The sequence below is a fragment of the Ambystoma mexicanum genome, chromosome 11 (genome assembly GCF_040938575.1).
Source record: "Ambystoma mexicanum isolate Mex_15411 chromosome 11, UKY_AmexF1_1, whole genome shotgun sequence".
Taxonomy (NCBI): domain Eukaryota; kingdom Metazoa; phylum Chordata; class Amphibia; order Caudata; family Ambystomatidae; genus Ambystoma; species Ambystoma mexicanum.
In genome coordinates, this window is record NC_090934.1 from 195,786,193 (window position 1) to 195,805,466 (window position 19,274).

The 19,274-nt window shown below is 51.0% G+C and overlaps 1 protein-coding gene across 1 annotated transcript in view; it reads right to left on the bottom strand.

Annotated features, from left to right (window-relative positions):
• Positions 1-18,437, bottom strand: part of LOC138503227 (mucin-2-like) — a 102,065-nt gene extending 83,628 nt beyond the window's left edge. Inside the window, exon 1 of the mRNA XM_069622813.1 lies at positions 18,398-18,437. The gene's annotated coding sequence lies outside the window, so the exon portion shown is untranslated. The remainder of the gene's footprint in view (positions 1-18,397) is intronic.
• Positions 18,438-19,274: the final 837 nt, after the last annotated feature.

Genomic DNA, 19,274 nt, shown 5'->3' on the forward strand with positions numbered 1-19,274 from the left:
TGGTAGTGAAGTTGTACTAGAAATTAAATGGATCACACTTATAAATGGGATGAGAATTGTCCAACTCAAACTCTCTCTAGATTTCAACTATAGGAATGCTAATCCTCCCTGGGTCACTTTACTAAAGATCTAAATAGTCTCTTGCAGCCACAGTGCAAAGCTTGGCTCACTTATTCAGTTTAAATACCTCGGGATTTATTCCAACTGAGTTCTTGTAAATCTCCTACAAGCAAGCATTGCCCCCCCCCCACACACTTAGGCTAGTGATCTGCCACTAGCAGACATTTGGCCTGCCCAATCCCCCCATTCTATGTGAACTATACTGGCATCCACTCCAAGCCAGGATACTGTTCAAGACTGCATGTATCAACTACAAAGCAGTCACGAGCAGCACAACAGTGTACCCGGCTGCTAAGCCCCACGTATCTAGTAGCACATGCTCTGTGTGCAAAGAATCGACCAACTGGCTTGAATTGCAACTTCTCTGAAAAGAGAGGACCAACAGACAATCTTTCTCTTGTCATGCACCCACCCTCTGGAAATCTCTCAAAACATGCCTCTTTCAACAATACTTGACCAAAGACTAATTCCAATGGACACACACACACCAATGCACAAACCTCATAGTAATGCACTACTGTTAAAAGATGCTCGCCCAATTGCTGGCTGCCCACACTCTGTACAGCGCTCTGCTGCTCTCAAGCTAGGTCCACGCTCTCAACAATAAAAAGCCCCAGCTTATTTTCATTGTTAGGCATAAATGTTCTCATTCTCCAGCTGCATGTCACTCTCATGGGTGACAATGATACATTCAACACACTTGCAAGTAAGTGGTAGTTCCCCTTCTGCTTAGGGTAACTGTCAAGCTTAGATATTGTTATCCATCAGCTGCGGGTAGTTCCCAGCAAGGTCTCTCTCTCTCTCTCTCTCTCTCTCTCTCTCTCTCTCTCTCTCTCTCTCTCTCTCTCTCTCTCTCTCTCTGTCTCTCTCTCTATCTGGCTCCCATCAGTTCCTCTTTTCGCTTATGGGGGAACCTCCGTCCCGTGCACCCTCCCTCCATACGTCCTTCAAAAGTGGCAACCTGCTCCATATTGCCACACTAAACTCTCGCTCTGCTGTCAAGCACTCCTCTGACATATGCCACCTCCTTGAACTCCTGGACCTTGATGTTCATGCTCTTACTGAGAGATGATTTAAGGGCAGTTCTGTCAGAAATTGTGTCTCTATGCCCAAGCCCAACAGGCTAGGAGGTGGGGTAGCCTTGATCTTTCCTGAGTGGATCCCTGTTTCCATTATTCCCACTGAGGTCTACTCCTCCTTTGAAAGCCTGGTCTGCAGGCTCTCTCTCTTCCCTGTCTCCTCTCTTCCTCTGGCCGTCTTCTATCGGCCGCCGGGCCATTCTACCCTCTTCCTCTCAGAATGGGCTGACCTGAACTCTTCTCTCCTCTCCGCCTCTTCCCAACTCCTTCTGCTGGGGGTGTTAAAATCCATCTTGACTCTCTGGACTCCTCTGGACCTTGCCGCAACCTGTGTGACTCCCTTGATCTTTCCATCTTGTTACGCTCACCTGGTAGCCACAGGGACCCCACGCAGCCTGGGTTGGTTGCTGGTACCTTCTTCCCAGTTTTCTCAGATGTTGTCTAGGGAGGATGTTCTGCCTGAAAATACAGGAGGGCTGTGTCCAGGACAAGCCGACTGAGGTAAGTATCCTCCCACCACCCCGCGTGACTTAGCCCCTTTGGGCCTTCTCCTCAACTTGTTGTGGAATTAGGCATGCTCTCCGTCCTGCCTTCTTGGCAGGGGCGCATTGTCTTCTGTGGGAGTGTGCGGCCAAGTTACTTCACTGGCACTTGCCACTTAGGTGTCTTTCAGGTAGATCTTATTGAAGCAGTTCTGTATGGCGTTGTTATTCATACATGCCTTTCTTTGTTTAATAATGTCTTTTTTCTACCCTAGGTGTGCAGAGCTTCAGTGTGGCGAACTGGCTGAGTTGGCCCTCACCGGTAAATGATGGCGTGTGATGTGCGCTATGATGCGGTAAGTAAGCGCTATGCGCAGCGCTGCCTTGTCTTGCCTTTGCTAACCTGTTTTCTTCCTTCCTTACAGGTTGTGGTGCTTCTCCAGCGTGTGTGGAACTCCGGAGTGGTGCCGACTGGGAGGCGACCAGCCAGGTAAGCTTCTTGTGCTGTTTGTGATTTAGCAATCCCAAATATGCCGTCTCTGATATTGTCCTCTCCTCTCCTCTTTCAGGTCTTTCGGTTTGGATGGTATGCGGAATCCAGAGGAAGCTGTTCACTGGAGCTGAGAGCGGATAATCGGATGGAGATTGCAGGTAAGATGCTGCTAACGATGTCCCTTTTGTCTCCTCTGCAGGTTCGCTTCTCTAAGGCTCATGGGGATCACAGGACATGGTGAGCGTCACGTTGCAGTCTGCAAAGTAACGCGAACCGTGCTTTCTTGTTCGGGTGTGGTTTAAATAGGCTCAACAAAGTAGTCCAGGTAAAGTAGTCCCTAGGCCACCACACCCAAAATCCTATACCACATAGCTTGGTTCCTGGGAACCAAGCTATCTGGGTGCCTCCATGTTGGCTGCAGGCCTCAAATGAAAAAGTAGTTCCCCTGCACACATGTTCTTCAAGGTGTATGAGCCTGGCACTACAGGCGCCAGGACTGGGCCCAAGAGACACTTGGGAGTGGGTGCCAGGCCTTCAGGGCCTTAATGGAGACAGAAGCCTTGATCCCACCTGGCAAGTGGGCTTACCAGTGGGGGTCTGGGGTGAGGGTTGTGACAGCACTCCCCCCCAAGGCCCCTCCTATGGTGGTCCTTCTGTCTGGCCCATGTTTAGTTGGAAAGTTCTGATGAACCTTCTTGATCAGACGTGGTGCATGGATGTTTTCACTGGGCTTCCGGGATTTATCTTGAGGTCCATACCCCTTCCAATCAACGAGAAAGTATAATTTGGAATTCTGGTTCTCCATCAACAAGCATGGGTTTTGGTGGTGTCATAACCTGTGTACCGGGTTGCACCGGTTTCAAGAGTGAGACATGGAATACAGGGTGGATTTGCAGATTAGGTGGTAATTCTAGTTTGACGGCTGCTGGGTTGATGATCACCTTGATGGTATAGGGTCCTAAATATCAAGGACGAAAGGTCTGGGTTCCCTTGATGGGTACAAATCTGGCGGGTAACCAAACCTTGTCCTGTACTTGATAGTCAGGCGCTCTTCTTCGGTGTTGATCGGTGAATTTCTTTTATCTGTCCTTGGCCTGAGTGAGATGTCCTTTCACCTTTTTAAAAGCCTGAGAGATGGTTGTGTGAAGAGTCTTCATTGCTGGCATTTCCAAGCTGGCTAGAGGTTCTAGTTCGGAGGTGTGTGGGTGTCTGCCATAAAGGGTGTAGAAGGGCGTTTGTCTGGTGCGAGAATGCAAGGAATTGTTACTTGCATATTCTGCTATCCATAGTAAGTCCTTCCAATTCCTTTACTCGTGGTGCAGCATTCACCGAAAGTAATGCTGGAGAGTATGATTGGTCCTCTCAGTTTGGTCGTCCGTTTGGGGATGGTGACTGGTGGATAGTCGGACGTCGATTTACACCATTGCACAACACTTCTTCCAGAAGTTGGACACAAACTGGCTGCCTCGATCAGAGACCAGAACTAATGGGAAGCCATGTAGTTTAACAATGCCTTCCGGGAACACTTTTGCTAAACTGGATGCGTCTGGATGCATCTGGGAGACCCTTGAGAGGAATGAAGTGTGCCATTTTTAAGAACAAGTCAACGGCTACTAGGATGGTGCTGAACCCTTGACTGGGAGGCAGGTCACTGATGAAGTCAAGGGAAAGGGTGTGCCAAGGAGCAGGAGGAATGTCCAATGGTTGTAGGAGACCAATTGGTTTCTGTTTTTGCTGTTTATTTTGTGCACATATACCACAGGACTGAACACATTGGATGATGTCCTTACGCCAGGTAGGCCACCAAAAGTTCTGTTTCACCTTGGCTAGGGTTTTGGTGATTCCAGGGTGACCTTCCATCAGTGAATCATGATAACCTGAAATAATTTGTTGTTGTAGTTCTTTCTTGGGTACATATAAACGGTCCCTAAAAAAGGGCAAGTGGTCCTTGATGGAGTATTGTTCTCTCTGAGTATGCCATGCAAGTAAAGCATCAGGGTTCATTGCTCGTTGAATTTCGTTTTGGAGTTCTGTTTGTGTTAAGGCTGCCGTGAGACCCAAGAGTTTGTCTTCAGGTATAATGGGTACTGGATCTGGAGCTGTATACACCATTTCATCAATGCCCATGCGGAATAAGGCATCAGCCTTTCCATTTTGGATGCCTGGCCGAAACGTGATTACATAATCATATTCATCGAAGAAAAGAACCCACCGCAGTTGCTGCGAGGACTGGGCCTTTACTGTTTTTAGATATTGCAAGTTTCGATGGTCCGTGATTACTGTAATAGTGTGTCTGGCCTCCAGGAGGTAGGGTCACCAGGCCTTAAAGGCAGATTTGATGGCCAGGAGTTCTTTGTCGGTGATGGCATTATTGATCTCCGGAGGTAAGAACTGTTTCGACCAGAAGGCCACAGGATGTAGCTGGCCAGTTTCAGGGTCTCTCTGTGAAAGGACAGCCCCCATTGCCATACTGGAAGCATCAGTTTCTACGACATAAGGAAGGTCTGGACGAGGGTGTCACAGGATTGGAGCAGAAGTGAACCCTTGTCTGAGTTCTTGAAAAGCTTTTTCTGCTTCTTCGGTCCAAATAAACTTTTTGTTATTTTTTCGTAATAGAACTGTGATCGGGTGTACAATCTGAGAAAAGTCTGGGATGAACCGGCGGTACAAGTTCGCAAAGCCAAGCATGCTTTGAATCCCTTTAAGAGACGTCAGTGATGGCCATTTCAAAATGGCGTCTACCTTGTGCACATCCAGTCTGATGCCTCCTGAAGTGAGGATAAAACCAAGGAATTCCACTTCAGAAAAGCATTTCTCAAGCTTTGCTCATGTTCTTCAAGGTGTATGAGCCTGGTGCCATAGGCGCCAGGACTAGCCCGAAGAGAGCCTTGGGAGTGCGTGCCAGGCCTTCAGGGCCTTAATGGAGACCCGAGCCCTGATCCCACCAGGCAAGTGGGCTTGCCAGTGGGCGGTCTGGGGTGAGGGTTGTGACAGCCTGCCCTCTTGTCCAGCGCACACTGTTAGCCACACCTTGCATGCTCTAATCTCCACAGACATCCCACTCCATATTCCTCTCAATACACCACTATCATGGACTGATCATTCTCTTCTCTCTTCTCACTTGAAGCTCTCTACTCCTTTTGCAATGGCACACCCTACACTAACTCCTGCTTTCAAGGTCATACGACCCATGAAAAGAGTGTCGGTGTCTGCCTTTCCCTCCACCTCCTCTCCTCCTTCTACTCCTGTGGCTGAATCACACCCTGATATAGCACTCCCTAATTATCAACGTTCCATCTCCAACACTCTTGACATTCTTGCTCCTGTCATGAGGGTCCGACTGAAGCCTGCCAAAAAGTGCAACTCTTGGTATCATTCCGATCTGGCTGCCCTTAAACGCAAGTGCAGAGCAGCAGAACGGAAATGGGGATCTTCAGGTGCACACTATGACAAACTAGCCCTCAGCCTTCTTCAAAGACAATATAGACTCTGCAGGGAGCTGGTCAACCCTTCTGCAGCCGCATCCTCCACTGCACCCACCCAGGCCCTTTGCTCAGCCTTGGATGCACATTTCACCACCAAAACACAGAACATCCTGTCCTCACTCTCTTCCACTCCCCCTTCTGCACCAACATCTCTTGGGCCCCCCTTTGAAAGCACCCCACCATATGCTCCTTCCTCCTTCTGCTCCCTTACTCAGTTCAGCTTTTGCTGACTGGTTGCCTGGTTCACCTCATGAGCCTTACGGTTCCCAGCCCTCACCCCCAGTCTTTGCACTTGCCTCCCAGCCACTGCACTATGCTCAGCATTACTGCACTTTCTGCTTACACTCTCTGAGTGAGGCAACCTCTCTGCACTTAACCCAGGGCCCTGTTGTGACTGGACGCGTATTTTCCACACCAACCCCTCTTCCTCGCACCTCTGTCTATACACATGCTTTACCTAAATGTATTGGACTACTAAGTTCGTCTGCCGTGCCCCCCACCTTTTTTCAATTCCCCCAACCTTGCTGGATCGAAACTGTAACACTTAATGCACTTGCACTGGGATAAACACTGTCAAGCCTAGTATGGTAGTTTTATGTTTAGATCATTCAGAAACTTCAAGGCCTAATAATGACTACTGTATTTCCTTATTCCCTTCCCGCCTTGAAGCACTTTGAAACACTCCACCTGTGTATAAGCTCTGTATAAATAAACAATTACTATTACCTGAGGTATAGCTTTCAACAAGCTGGTCAAGCTCTCTCTTCTGATCTTCGCCACTGCCTGGGTTCTAGTCTCAGCAAGCACCTTGTCTCTTTTGTGGTATGGTTGCCACCACTGTCTGAGGTCTGTGCAAAAGTCCAACCATACCCCTACCTCCTTTGACTCAATGGAAGGCACTCCCTACAACTATTCCCCCAGAACTAAAACCCACACGCAACTGACCACGAAGACTATTGGAAAACAGACCCACTTGGGTTAGAGCCCACAAAACCAAAATGAAATTGAAGAAATAGTACAACAAACATCAAACAGGCCAACCTAATAATGCCCCTGCATGCTGCTAATTACCTCAATACTGGATGCCACGCACAATTCCTCTCCTCCAAGACTGACTCTCCACTAAAATCTTCTACCACCTTACAGCACACACCTGCACTGTGTCCTGCACCGAGGGAGCTGGTGCCTGAGGCAACGCTGACGTGTCCGCGGCCATTGTTTGTGCCGTTACGTTTCTTTTCCGCTTCTGTTAGCGATCTAGTGGTTTGCAACATGGCCGCCGCCGGGAGGTACTTGATTCCTTTCCTCCCTGCAGTCGGCGCGTTGCAACCCTCTACTGTGGTAGTCCTTTTCGGGTTCTGACACTAGTGAGTACTTTTTCCTTCTTGTTCGTGCACCGCACATCCTTTGCTCTTTCTCTCTCTCCCATGTCTCGCTGCAGCTTCTTTCTGATGGTCACCGCTTCTCTTGTCTCTCTCTCCCGTCTCCCCTGTCCGCTATCTTGCAGCTCTCTTTGTTGCCTCCCGGTCTCAGCTGCCCTCTTCTTGTGTTTCTCCTGCTCTCTCTTAGCAGCCTGTCTCTCTGTTTCCTGGATCCCTCTGTCTTTTCAGCACTGTGGTCTCGTTTGTGCGCCAGTCTCCTTTCTCTCCGGCATCTGCTCTTGTTCAGTATCTGTTCCAGCCCTCGCATTCCATAGGAGCGTTCTCTCTCTCGCTCCGGCTCTTACCTTGTCCAATACTTCTTGTGATCATTAGGAGACTGCGCTCAGTCTTCTCCAAGCCAGAGTTCTTGGTCCGGCTTACCTCCCACCAGAACCCACCTTCCATCAGATCGGAATGGTAGGCGGCTGGTTGATGTACCTGCCATTGTCTCGTGCATTGGATATTAAGGAACTACAGCAAAGCAGACCTCACAGCTCTACTCATTCTGCTGAGGGTTTCTGTGTGCCTTCCGGCTTTTACCCCTTCTTCTGGGCCGTCCCGAGAGGGGCCAGCTGACTGCTACTCCACTAGGCAGTGAAGGTGGCTTCCTCTCGTGGCAGGCCATATCTTCATAAACAAAAGGGAAGCTTGCGGAGAAAGAAGAAGAAGACTCCAGAGAAAGACATCAGCTCAGGTGAGGAGGAGGGGGATTTTGGGAGCTCAGAGGTGGAAAACTACCTATTTGACACACCGCCAACCCTGCACGACTACTACCTCAGGCCTATCAGCCACCCCTTCAGCACTAATTGAGCTATGCCGAAATTCACCTGTTTATCTCTCTCCCCTCCCCACCATAGCAGCTAACCCAGGCCCAGAGCGCTGTAACCTCCAGATATTCGTCTCTCCCTCCGGATAAACGCATGCCCAGGTATCACCGCCAAACCCACTGAACTAGACCAGCACTCAGGTACCTGGTACTCCCTACCTGCGACCCACAACATCACAGGTTTCCCATCTGCCTATACGTCTAACAGTCCCGACCTCCATAGCGCAGCGACGTGGCAGAGGGGCGCTACACAAGACCACCTGACGTCACGTAGATTGCATTACACGCAAAGGCATATAACAAAGAACATGAGAGTAAAAGAAAGTAACTCAACAGCTCAAAGAAAAGGGAAATAATATGGGGCAGTAAAACAATCAGGTAATTACAAATCTTGTGATTAAATAAGGAGCGGTTCAGCTAGCGGTGCACGACAGCCGGCAACACCTGTCAGTCGACACGCAGCTGGCTGGCCTTGCATTTACTGTAGGCTAATGTATGCTATTGTTGGCAGTGCTTGCTGCATTTTCCGAATATGTGTGGACAAATATACCTCCTATGCAGAATATTTGTAGGCTGCCATTTTTGGGCCCAACCCATAGCGCTTGGAGGCCATTCGGGTCCGAGTGAGTTAGAAGGCGTGCTTTCATGCTGTGCAGATTTGCGACACGTGTTGCTGGAAATTGCAAACAGTGCTGCAAATAATGACAATTAAAACGTGGTGTACTGTTTTTGCCGCCAGAGATAATCAGGAAGTCGCCTGGAGAAAGGTGTGTGATGCCTCCAGGCACCTCGACCGATCACAGTTATTACCTCCCCGAACCACGGTACTCTGCACGCACGGACGGTCAGTGGGAGGAGCCTGGGGCATGGGTGCAATGGGCTCCATAAACAGAGATGTGAGGGGTATATAGCAATGGAGCAAGCAGTGTAGGGAGGCTGGGGCATGTGTGCGGAGGTGTGGTAGATTGGGGTGCTATGGACTGAGTTGTGAGGAGCATATAGCACACAAGCAGGCACTGTAGGGAGCCAGGGGCATGTGTGCGGAGGTGTGGTAGATTGGGGTTCTATGGACTAAGATGTGAGTGGCATATATCACAGGAGCAGGCAGTATAAGGAGCCAGGGGCATGTGGGCAGAGGTGTGGTAGATTGGGGTGCTATGGACTGATATGTGAGGGGCTTATAGCACACGAGCAGGCAGTGCAGGGAGCCAGGGGCATGTGTGCGGAGGTGTGTTAGATTGGGGTGCTGTGGACTGAGGTGTGTGGGGCATATAGCACAGGAGCAGGCAGAGAAGGGAGCCAGGGGCATGTGTGCAGAGGTGTGGTAGATTGGGGTGCTATGGACTGAGGTGTGTGGGGCATATAGCACAGGAGCAGGCAGAGAAGGGAACCAGGGGCATGTGTGCAGAGGTGTGGTAGATTGGGGTGCTATGGACTAAGATGTGAGTGGCATATATCACAGGAGCAGGCAGTGTAAGGAGCCAGGGGCATGTGGGCAGAGGTGTGGTAGATTGGGGTGAGATGGACTGAGGTGTGAGGAGCATATAGCACACAAGCAGGCACAGTAGGGAGCCAGGGGCATGTGTGCGGAGGTGTGGTAGATTGGGGTTCTATGGACTAAGATGTGAGTGGCATATATCACAGGAGCAGGCAGTGTAAGGAGCCAGGGGCATGTGTGCGGAGGTGTGGCAGATTGGGGTGAGATGGACTGAGGTGTGAGCAGCATATATAGCACAGGAGCAGGCAGTGTAAGGAGCCAGGGGCATGTGTGCGGAGGTGTGGCAGATTGGGGTGCTCTGGACTGAGGTGTGTGGGGCATATAGCACAGGAGCAGGCAGAGACGGGAGCCAGGGGCATGTGTGCAGAGGTGTGGTAGATTGGGGTGCTATGGACTGAGGTGTGTGGGGCATATAGCACAGGAGCAGGCAGAGAAGGGAGCCAGGGGCATGTGTGCAGAGGTGTGGTAGATTGGGGTGAGATGGACTGAGGTGTGTGGGGCATATAGCACAGGAGCAGGCAGAGAAGGGAGCCAGGGGCATGTGGGCAGAGGTGTGGTAGATTGGGGTGAGATGGACTGAGGTGTGAGGAGCATATATAGCACAGGAGCAGGCAGTGTAAGGAGCCACGGGCATGTGGGCAGAGGTGTGGTAGATTGGGGTGCTATGGACTGAGGTGTGGGGGGCATATAGCACAGGAGCAGGCAGAGAAGGGAGCCAGGGGCATGTGTGCAGAGTGTAGTAGATTGGGGTGCTATGGACTGAGGAGTGTGGGGCATATATCACAGGAGCAGGCAGTGTAGGGAGCCAGGGGCATGTGGGCAAAGGTGTGGTAGATTGGGGTGAGATGGACTGAGGTGTGTGGGGCATATATCACTGGAGCAGGCAGTGTAGGGAGCCAGGGGCATGTGGGCAGAGGTGTGGTAGATTGGGGTGAGATGGACTGAGGTTTGAGGAGCATATATAGCACAGGAGCAGGCAGTGTAAGGAGCCAGGGGCGGGTGGGCAGAGGTGTGGTAGATTCGCGTGCTATGGACTGAGGTGTGGGGGGCATATAGCACAGGAGCAGGCAGAGAAGGGAGCCAGGGGCATGTGTGCAGAGTGTAGTAGATTGGGGTGCTATGGACTGAGGAGTGTGGGGCATATATCACAGGAGCAGGCAGTGTAGGGAGCCAGGGGCATGTGGGCAGAGGTGTTGTAGATTGGGGTGAGATGGACTGAGGTTTGTGGGGCATATATCACAGGAGCAGGCAGTGTAGGGAGTCAGGGGTATGTGGGCAGAGGTGTGGCAGATTGGGGTGCTATGGACTGAGGTGTGTGGGGCATATAGCACAGGAGCAGGCAGAGAAGGGAGCCAGGGTCATGTGTATTGAGGTGTGGTAGATTGGGGTGCTATGGACTGAGGTGTGTGGGGCATATAGCACAGGAGCAGGCAGAGAAGGGAGCCAGGGGCATGTGTGCAGAGGTGTGGTAGATTGGGGTGCTATGGACTGAGGTGTGTGGGGCATATAGCACAGGAGCAGGCAGAGAAGGGAACCAGGGGCATGTGTGCAGAGGTGTGGTAGATTGGGGTGCTATGGACTAAGATGTGAGTGGCATATATCACAGGAGCAGGCAGTGTAAGGAGCCAGGGGCATGTGGGCAGAGGTGTGGTAGATTGGGGTGAGATGGACTGAGGTGTGAGGAGCATATAGCACACAAGCAGGCACTGTAGGGAGCCAGGGGCATGTGTGCGGAGGTGTGGTAGATTGGGGTTCTATGGACTAAGATGTGAGTGGCATATATCACAGGAGCAGGCAGTGTAAGGAGCCAGGGGCATGTGTGCGGAGGTGTGGCAGATTGGGGTGAGATGGACTGAGGTGTGAGCAGCATATATAGCACAGGAGCAGGCAGTGTAAGGAGCCAGGGGCATGTGTGCGGAGGTGTGGCAGATTGGGGTGCTCTGGACTGAGGTGTGTGGGGCATATAGCACAGGAGCAGGCAGAGAAGGGAGCCAGGGGCATGTGTGCAGAGGTGTGGTAGATTGGGGTGAGATGGACTGAGGTGTGTGGGGCATATAGCACAGGAGCAGGCAGAGAAGGGAGCCAGGGGCATGTGGGCAGAGGTGTGGTAGATTGGGGTGAGATGGACTGAGGTGTGAGGAGCATATATAGCACAGGAGCAGGCAGAGAAGGGAGCCAGGGGCATGTGTGCAGAGTGTAGTAGATTGGGGTGCTATGGACTGAGGAGTGTGGGGCATATATCACAGGAGCAGGCAGTGTAGGGAGCCAGGGACATGTGGGCAAAGGTGTGGTAGATTGGGGTGAGATGGACTGAGGTGTGTGGGGCATATATCACTGGAGCAGGCAGTGTAGGGAGCCAGGGGCATGTGGGCAGAGGTGTGGTAGATTGGGGTGAGATGGACTGAGGTTTGAGGAGCATATATAGCACAGGAGCAGGCAGTGTAAGGAGCCAGGGGCGGGTGGGCAGAGGTGTGGTAGATTCGCGTGCTATGGACTGAGGTGTGGGGGGCATATAGCACAGGAGCAGGCAGAGAAGGGAGCCAGGGGCATGTGTGCAGAGTGTAGTAGATTGGGGTGCTATGGACTGAGGAGTGTGGGGCATATATCACAGGAGCAGGCAGTGTAGGGAGCCAGGGGCATGTAGGCAGAGGTGTTGTAGATTGGGGTGAGATGGACTGAGGTTTGTGGGGCATATATCACAGGAGCAGGCAGTGTAGGGAGTCAGGGGTATGTGGGCAGAGGTGTGGCAGATTGGGGTGCTATGGACTGAGGTGTGTGGGGCATATAGCACAGGAGCAGGCAGAGAAGGGAGCCAGGGTCATGTGTATTGAGGTGTGGTAGATTGGGGTGCTATGGACTGAGGTGTGTGGGGCATATAGCACAGGAGCAGGCAGAGAAGGGAGCCAGGGGCATGTGTGCAGAGGTGTGGCAGATTGGAGTGCTATGGACTGAGGTGTGGGGGGCATATAGCACAGGAGCAGGCAGAGAAGGGAGCCAGGGGCATGTGTGCAGAGGTGTGGTGGATTGGGGTGCTATGGACTGAGGTGTGAGGAGCATATATAGCACAGGAGCAGGCAGAGAAGGGAGCCAGGGGCATGTGTGCAGAGTGTAGTAGATTGGGGTGCTATGGACTGAGGAGTGTGGGGCATATATCACAGGAGCAGGCAGTGTAGGGAGCCAGGGACATGTGGGCAAAGGTGTGGTAGATTGGGGTGAGATGGACTGAGGTGTGTGGGGCATATATCACTGGAGCAGGCAGTGTAGGGAGCCAGGGGCATGTGGGCAGAGGTGTGGTAGATTGGGGTGAGATGGACTGAGGTTTGAGGAGCATATATAGCACAGGAGCAGGCAGTGTAAGGAGCCAGGGGCGGGTGGGCAGAGGTGTGGTAGATTCGCGTGCTATGGACTGAGGTGTGGGGGGCATATAGCACAGGAGCAGGCAGAGAAGGGAGCCAGGGGCATGTGTGCAGAGTGTAGTAGATTGGGGTGCTATGGACTGAGGAGTGTGGGGCATATATCACAGGAGCAGGCAGTGTAGGGAGCCAGGGGCATGTAGGCAGAGGTGTTGTAGATTGGGGTGAGATGGACTGAGGTTTGTGGGGCATATATCACAGGAGCAGGCAGTGTAGGGAGTCAGGGGTATGTGGGCAGAGGTGTGGCAGATTGGGGTGCTATGGACTGAGGTGTGTGGGGCATATAGCACAGGAGCAGGCAGAGAAGGGAGCCAGGGTCATGTGTATTGAGGTGTGGTAGATTGGGGTGCTATGGACTGAGGTGTGTGGGGCATATAGCACAGGAGCAGGCAGAGAAGGGAGCCAGGGGCATGTGTGCAGAGGTGTGGCAGATTGGAGTGCTATGGACTGAGGTGTGGGGGGCATATAGCACAGGAGCAGGCAGAGAAGGGAGCCAGGGGCATGTGTGCAGAGGTGTGGTGGATTGGGGTGCTATGGACTGAGGTGTGTGGGGCATATATCACAGGAGCAGGCAGTGTAGGGAGCCAGGGGCATGTGTGCAGAGGTGTGGTAGATTGGGGTGAGATGGACTGAGGTGTGTGGGGCATATATCACAGGAGCAGGCAGTGTAGGGAGCCAGGGGCATGTGGGCAGAGGTGTGGTAGATCGGGGTGCTATGGACTGAGGTGTGTGGGGCTTATAGCACATGAGCAGGCAGTGTAGGGAGCCAGGGGCATGTGTGGGGAGGTGTGGTAGATTGGGGTGAGATGGACGGATGTGTGTGGGGCATATATCACAGGAGCAGGCAGTGTAGGGAGCCAGGAGCATGTGGGCAGAGGTGTGGTAGATTGGGGTGAGATGGACTGAGGTGTGAGGAGCATATAGCACAGGACCAGACATGTCAGGGACTTGTGGGCAGAGATGTTGGCAGATTGGGTCATATATAGCAGAGATAAGAGGCGCATGTAACATGTGCTTTACATGGGCCAGCTCTACCCGGCCCTCCTTGCCAGCACTTCTTATATGTACGGATTGAGGGCCGGTTTTCTGCAAGCTTGAGGAGAATACCAGTAGTCACGTGGCCACCGTACCGTATTTCCTTGTCCCACTGCGGCGTTCACACTTTCTCCTGGGAAACCCCAAAGCAGGAAAGCACAACTGCTCCCCCTAAAGGTTCACCTTGTGTCTACAAAGCCTTACATTAGACCGATTAGAGGTTGATAGCTCAGCACTGGGGGGCCTGGGAAGGACTTTTGTCCATTAAGAGGTGTGAATGGGGGGGGGGCGTCTGGAGGATTATAAATGGGAGGGAAGCATAACGTTGCATGCTGTGTGGAATAAAGATTAGTTGATGACATTACAGGTCCTTGCATTTTCTTTCACCGTGAATACAATTTTAAAACCCATTTCCTCACACAGTGAAAACTGTTTTAAAAATGTATTCACTTCTGCAGGCTTTTACTGTGATCTTCCAGTCAGGATGAAGATAAAACCATAATGCCCTACGTGTTTTATTATCATTGTGTACTCACTTTTTATCTCCTCGCTCTGTATCAATTGATGTGTATTAATATTTAAATTTAAACGTAAATGTTGTGATTCTTAAGTGTATTTTAAAAGCCATCTGATGATGATGAAAACTATAATCCTATTTTTATTAGACATGTTTCTAAACAGATGTATATAATCTCAGGTAAGGATGATGCACTTTTAGATGCATTGTTCTTCAAATATCATTTATTCTTTTCAAACTGAAACCTTAACAAATAATTGCGTTACCTATAGATGGGGAAATGTGTGGCCAAGTGCTTCAGTCGCGGACTTGGTGCAAATCCCCGCTTCTGCAGCCCAGCAAAGTGTGTGATCCTTGGCAAATCATTTATTCTCTGTGTTCCTTATCTGCAAACCCTGGGAGTGCTGAGAAAAAAAATCCTCTGTAACAATGGGACAGGTTTGGGGGGCCTTTTCTTACCCCCCTGTGCGGTAAATGGAGGGTAGAAACCAGGAGTAAAAGGTTAATACCTGGATTGTACCTGTCACTCCAGGGTTTTCCAAGGTTGTCGCAGGCTCGGTGGGTACCCAGAACATAACTTACATGCCCACCACCATATATGTTCCACTTTTCAAAAACCAATGCATATCTGTCAGCAGCTGATTCTGGTGATGGCAGATATGCATTAGATTCCTGAGGAACCTGCCAGCTTTAAGCAACTGGTAAAAACTGGCTAATGCCGTAGGAATGAATGGAAAGGCCTCGTGCCACGCGCATGCATTTACAATTTCACTACAAAGTGCAAAGAATGCACGTAAGCTCGTGTTCTCCTGAATTTCATGCGCTTCATGGTGCAAGCAATAAAAAGTGCACAGGAGGACTGCTAACATGCCAATGTTAGGGAGAACCGTGCTCTCTCAGCAATTTGGAGAGGGAAGAAAAGGACCCCCTTCCAGCCATGAAGTTGAAATGATATGTTGCCTTCATTAGAATATGCAGCGCTACCTTCGGCTGATCAGCTATTATTGAAGTCTATGTAAAAAGGACGAGTATACTTGTCCTTGGCACTTAAGGGCTAAATTACATCTCTAAAAATATGCACAGCAACTCATTGTGAAGATCAGGGTTGAAGCCAAGTTATGCGTCTATGTGCTCATTGTTGTGTTTATTTCAGGCACCCTGTGTCACTCAGCAAGTTTCAATGGGCATTATTACAGCTTATCTGTGACCTTTCTCTTTAAGCACCCTAGTTTAGCCACATATTATAGTTATTCATATAATGTTAAATGTCTTTCTGACCCTCCTTTCCTTCAAAGCCTGCCAACTTTTGTACATCACAGTATTGGTGCCAACACAGGGCAACATCAGTCTGAGATTGATGGACACCTCTGAGAGGTGGCTTTATTAGACTGGCAGATTTAAAAGACTTAAAAGTACACTATTATAATGAGATTTTGGTTTAAATAACTGATTGTAATTTTTCAGTGTGCCAGGGTCCCTTGCATTCCTCCCTGGGTCAACCTCACATCTCTCTGGGGGTACCGGCCTAATATCTCTCACTTGGTCTCCCCTTGCATCCTTTCCTGGGTCTATGCCTCACATCTCCCCCTGGGTCTCCCCGCTTTTCCCTGCATGGGACACCCCCTCTCTTCCCTCTTTGAGTACCCCCTCAAATCTCTCACTCGGCTCCCCTCACATTTATCTGAGGGTACACCCTCATATCCATCCCTGGGTCACTCCCTCACATCCTTTACTGGGTCCAAACCTCACAACTCTCCCTGGGTCTCCCCCTCTTTTCTCTGCCTGGGACAGCCCCTCTCTTCCCTCCTTGAGTTCCCCCTCATATCTCTCCCTGGGCACCCCTCACATCTATCGCAGGGTACGCCGTCATATCCATCCCAGGGTCTCTCCCTAACATCCTTTCCTGGGTCCAAACCTCATAACTCTACCTGGGTCTCCCCCTCTACTCTCCCAAGGCTACCCCTTGTGCTCCCTCCTAGTGGCCCACCCTCATATCTCTCCCCTGGTCCCCCTCACATATATCTAAGGGTACGCCTCATATCATCCCTGGGTCACTCCCTCACATCCTTTCCTGGGTCCAAACCTCACAACTCTCCCTGGCTCTCCCCCTCTTCTCTCCCTTGGCTACCCCCTCTGTTCCCTCCTATGGGTCCCCCCTCATATCTCTCCCTGGGTCCACCTTTCAGATCTCTCCCTGGTTAACCCCCACTCATCTCTCCCTGAGTCTCCCTTTATAGCTCTTCCTGAGATCGCCCCTCATATCTATTCCTACATGGCCACTTCTCATCCGCCACCACGGCTCTATCTCACATGAAACCCTCCCTGAGTCTAACCCTCAAACCTCTTTGTTCATGTTACTCCTTGGTTATCTCCCCTGTATTTGGCCCTTGGTTTACCCCTCACATCTCTTGGGTTTTCACTCCAATTTTACCCTGGATCCGTCTCCTGCTTTTATCCTTGGTGCCCCTTCTCACCACTCATTTGATCTTCCCCAACATCTCTCGGCCCCCTTGCACCTCGTCCTATTAGACCCCTGTATCCCCTGTATCCCTAGATTTCCCCCCCACACCTCCTGGCCCTCCCTTTCACATATGACATGGAAATGCCCCTTACTTCTCTCACAGGACCCCTTCAGAACTTTTGCTGCGCTTCATGGTCACATTTGTCTAGGGACGGAGCCAAAGCCTTTTGAGTTTTTCAGTTGAAATTGCCCTCAAGACTCAGGTGACACCAAACAACTGGTGCTGTGTTAGAAGCCTTATTACAAAGCAAAATACTTCTTGAATTCAGTACATTAAATGTACACTTTGCAGCACGCACACTACAGGCTGCCTTTTCTGGGTCCTCCCGCTGTCACCTCCCTCCGGCTCTGCAGTATCCAGAAGCGTACTCAAGACATTGCCGTTTTACTCAGTGTACACTACATTCGCATCTTACTGACAAAGAGAGCTTAACAGCTTTTCAGTGTTACAGCTCCTCTCTGGCTGCCTTATTTTGCTCCGTGCTGCTGACAATAAACCTGTCCCGTGAAAACCTGTAGATACTCACCCTTCCCTATTCCTTTACCAGACATCCAAACATTATTCATTCCATTTGGAAGACACCTGTACAGTCATGGTTTTAACTTTGCATTGTGGGGCTTGTAGTCCTGGATTTCCTCAATACAAACACAGAATTACAAGTCCCAGAATGAAAATGAAAACCAGGGCTGTACTAGTGTCTCAAGAATGGAATGACTAATGTGGGCAGTGAGGCCCCAAACATCATTATAAAATGGGGTGTCAACAGCCCGAACAAAGCCTGAATTTATACCTTCACACTTCCCCTTGGTTAATCCTGTCACCACCGCCTCCTGGCCTCTGACCTGGGTCTCCTGACATACCCGTCACCCCTCTACCTGGGTGTTCCCACTGCATCTCTCCCTGGGTTTACCACTCAGGTACTTACCTGACTCTGTGCCTCAGATCTCTCTCCCTGGGTCTATTCCCTAAATGCCCCTTCTTGGTTCTCGCCTCAAATCTCGCTCTATGGCCCCGCTTATTTTGAACAGGTTCCCAATACGATATTACAAGGGCCTGTCTCTCCTTATTTCACTCCCTACGTTTCACACCCGTTTCTCTACGTGGGGTCAGCGTCAACGCCTCACATATTCCTGGCCTGGGACTTCTCTCTGGTCACTACCATCCCTGCGTGGATCTCCCCTGCCGCTCACATATCTCCATTACCCCTGTGCCTTCCTCCAGTTGCGCTACCCTTCCCCTGAGCCCCGCTCACACGCCCCCTTACTGTGATCTCTCTCTCCTTGACGTGTGTCTCTTCCCTCATCAGCGTCACCTTCGAAACCCGCATCTCCTCTCCCCTGTTCTCTAGACGTGCACCTCAGTCTGGCCTCATCCCTGTGCCTCCCTTTACCCCGTCTCTCGCTTGAACCTGGTTTAACATTTGCCTTGTTGCGCGTCTCTCCTATCACCCATTTCTGTTCCTTAAGCCTGTCTCATCCTACCCATCACTCCCGTCTCTGCTCTTACCTGTCTCTCTTCAGCTCCCCTCTCTCCTCTGCTGTCTTTCCCTCCGCAGTTTGGTGTTGGGTATTATAGGTGAGGTACACACCGCAGCCAATCAGCAGTCATCAGTCATCAGCTGCCACGCCCCTCCAAGACATCACTGGAACTTCTTGTGACTGGCGCCCTGAGGCCACTCACTCGTCCAGTGACATGTCAGCTTTCTCACAAAACACTTTTACATCGCAACACTTAAACTGACCACCAGCATACGTCAGAGGAAAGGATCCAGTAGCCCAGTGGTCTTCAAACTTTTTTGGCCAGGGCCCCCCTGAGCAAAATTTGGGCAGGTCGGGACCCCCCAGAAATGCCAAATGGACAGTATATATTGCGCGCCGTCACCTGCTCCCATCAAAGTCGCTGGGCTCCCTCATCCCACTCCTACCCAGTCGCTGGTCTCTCCCCACCCCATCACACACCCAGGGCTCTCCCCACTCTGCTCCCATCACTATCCCATGGTTCCCGCCCATTGTGCTCCCACCATAGTCCCTCGGTTCCCCCATCCCGTTCCCAACACAGTCTGAGGGCCAGTGCCGGCTGGTGAATCTTTTTTAAGTGGAGGGGCATTAAGGGGAGGTTCGGGGGGGTTTCCCCCTGTGAATTTTTTTTTAAATAATAGGTTAAAATGTTGCATTGTAGAGCATACTTTTAACAAAAAATGGGTAAATAGCCAAACAGTTTGCAATTGTTGCTGGGAGTCCAGGGGGCAGGCATTGATATTTTATTTCTATCGCGCTCGTACACAAGTGTTTCAGAGCGTGACAAGGCAAGGGAGGGGAACAGAGGAGAATAAAACAGCGATCTTACTAGGCCCAGTGACATTGAGAACGCGCAAGTGTGAGGG